The sequence below is a fragment of the Lipotes vexillifer genome, unplaced genomic scaffold, assembly GCF_000442215.2.
Source record: "Lipotes vexillifer unplaced genomic scaffold, Lipotes_vexillifer_v1.1 scaffold847, whole genome shotgun sequence".
Taxonomy (NCBI): domain Eukaryota; kingdom Metazoa; phylum Chordata; class Mammalia; order Artiodactyla; family Lipotidae; genus Lipotes; species Lipotes vexillifer.
The window spans coordinates 936,586-939,465 of record NW_006778821.1 but is presented as its reverse complement, the minus strand read 5'-3'; the positions used below and the strand labels follow the sequence as shown (position 1 = coordinate 939,465).

Genomic DNA, 2,880 nt, shown 5'->3' with positions numbered 1-2,880 from the left:
AGGGATCAGGGGCAGAGGAAAAATCTATTCTTACAGGCTCTAAAATAAGAAACAGTGGGGTGTCAAGTCACAATTGAAGATTGGAGGACGTTCACTGTCAATACTTCTGGCTTTCTTACCTTGGACATTCTTATCTCATCTTGGAATTATGGTAAGAAATAGGGCAAAATGATAAAGACTCCCTTCCAATAATTCGGAAAGAAAGAATTAAACTCTTACCAAAAGCTAGACTGAGAGACAGTGTGCCCAGCAGACCCCCAGCGCTGTCTCTCGCTTCACCAGCCTTTGGATGGAACAAACGGGGTGCTCCCACACCTGCCTTGCCCCCCCTCTCCCCCCCCCTCCTCCTCCTCATGCCGCTCACCACCCTCTAGCGCCGCCACTTTAGTCGCAACTTTCGGCAGAATCCTCGAGGCTTATCCTCCACTTCCGGCACCAGCCTAACGGACGCTTTCTGGAGAAGTCCTCTTCACTGCTGACTAACCATGAGCGCCCAGAGCAAGCAGAGTTCCTCCACCGAGGCAGAGGCTGCCGTCAGCCGCCTGATCAACCTGCACTTGCAGGCCTCGTCCACCTACCTCTCCCTGAGCTGTTACTTCGAAGGCGACAAGGTGGCTCTGGAGGGCGTGGGCCGCTTCTTCCGGGAGCTGGCTGAGGAGAAGCGCGAGGGCTCCCAGCTCCTCTTGAAGATGCAGAAGCAGTGGGGCAGCCGCGCCCCGGTCCAGGACTGGCAGAAGCTGTCGCCGGACGAGTGGAGCACCATGGTGGAAGCCGTGGAGGCTGCCGTGGCCCTGGAGAAGAGCCTGAACCCCAGACCTTCTTGCATCTGCATGCCCTGGGTTCTGCAAGCACGGACGCCCAGCTCTGCAAGTTCCTGGAGAGCCACTTCCTGGAGGTGGAGATGAAGATCCTCAAGAAGATGGGCGACCACCTGACCAACCTGCGCAAGCTGGCCGGGCCCCTGGCCGGGCAGGGCATCTCTTCGAAAGGCTGTCCTGCCAGTGTGACTAGGAGCCTCGCGGCGGCCTCGGCGGAACCCTTCTGCCTCCTCCAGTGAGATCTCCGCCCCAGCCTCTTCTTCCACGAGGAGGCAACGCTTTAACCACCCTGGAACCTTCACCCGAGCCGAGGCACCAGGTAGAAACAAAGAAGACTCTTTTTGCAGAGGGGAAAAAAAAAGCTAGGTTGTGAGAAAAAATAAAAGTATCTTAATAGCATGAAAGATTTGTAGTCTGATTAATTCTCTAGATTGTTTATAAAGAAACGGTTCCTAACTTTTGCGTATCGCCTGGGTACACTGAGTATCTTGTAAACTATGTTTTCTCTGTCAAGAAGAAGAAACACACCTATTCAGAAAATGTTGCGTAGAATTTTAGGGGTTTCATGACTTCTCTGGAGTCATTCTGGGTACTGGATTCAACTCTGTTGTTCTAAAATGTATCTTTGGTTTCTCCGAGCAGAGCAGAGAGCTGAGTATCTTGACCGAATCACATTGTGTCCTCCCCTCAACCCTCCAAACTCGTGATAAACTTGCTTTTCCTGATTTTCACGTTGGCGTGATGCCATCTGCCTGAACTGAAGAGAGAGCCCAGTGAAATTCACCTTTGTGTCTCCCATCAGGTTGCTACTGAGAGCACTTTATTAACATCATACACTGACCTCTTTATGAAGCCTCTCAAAAGCAATTTCTTGCCGGTGTTAATATTAGGAATAACGGTGCTTCGCTTAGGTCATTGGTTTGTTTTTGTTTTATGGGCGCTGTAAATGATGTAACTAATTAAGTTTCCTTATTTGACTGCCTGCTAAAAAGCTTAGAGCCAAATTTGTGGTCCACCCAGAGTAAACGAGTAAGATTGTATAAGCATTTTGCATATGCTTCATTCCTGGTTCTTCTAAGTGCTTATTGTATTTTACGGACTCTTTCAAGCCACCTTAAACCCCTTCTGGAACAAGGTTGTGTATAAACAGATAAATAAACTTTTAAAATGCAGATTTTAAAATGCCTCTGTATTCAGTTTAGAGAAAAGAGAAGATAACTTTAAGGAAGCACTAAGAGAGCCAAAATGATTAGAATGGAGGTAGGTCAGATGGAGGTTACATTCCAGAAGCCAAGAGAAGGAGAAGCAGCAGTAGAATATAGCATTCTTTTAAAAAAAATGTGTTTCATTTTTCTGGTGAGTTGTTTTCCTGCTAAATCCGTGCATTTGTGTCTCACAAATAGCAATCTAATAATTGTGCATTATTTTCCTTGCACTTGGAAGAGCTGGAGTTATAACTTGTTCTCAAACCACAGAAGTGGAAAAAAATCAATTCTTTTCCTACAGTAACTTTCCTTCCTGGAGCAGGAAGACCAAAGGCATACTATCATTTCTTTTACCAGGGTCAGAGGCATAGAAGAGTATTTTACAGAGATTGCGACACCTGTTTTGCTCAGTTAAGGAGAAAACCTTATCTTCCTGTTTTCATGCAAAGTCCTTTGATAATAAAAAAGAATATACTGGAAAAATCCCTCCTACGGAAAAGAGTTTTGCCCGTTTGCTGATAGTTGGCAGTAAGAGATATAAGGAAGCAGTAAACAATTTTCAGCTTTGGATTAAAACTTAAAACCAAAATTATTTTCAAATTAGCACTCATATAGACACATAAATCTGAATGAGAAAAAAAACCACCTAATAACTATGAGACTAATTGAAAGACTCTATTTGGTAGATTATTTGGGAAGAAGGATACAAACATTTGTTTCCGAACAATGACATATTTATCAGACCATGTTTACTTATGAGTAATGTTACTCATATTTACTTACGAGTGTCTTTTAATATCAAGAATGGGGCTGTAGGAGAAAGCTTTATTAAAGTCTCCCAAATAGGCTGAAATATT

General features: G+C 44.9%; 1 pseudogene; it reads left to right on the top strand.

Moving 5' to 3' along the window:
* The first annotated feature begins 485 nt into the window (after positions 1-485).
* LOC103083472 (ferritin light chain pseudogene) lies at positions 486-1,011 on the top strand (annotated as a pseudogene).
* The last annotated feature ends 1,869 nt before the right edge of the window (positions 1,012-2,880 follow it).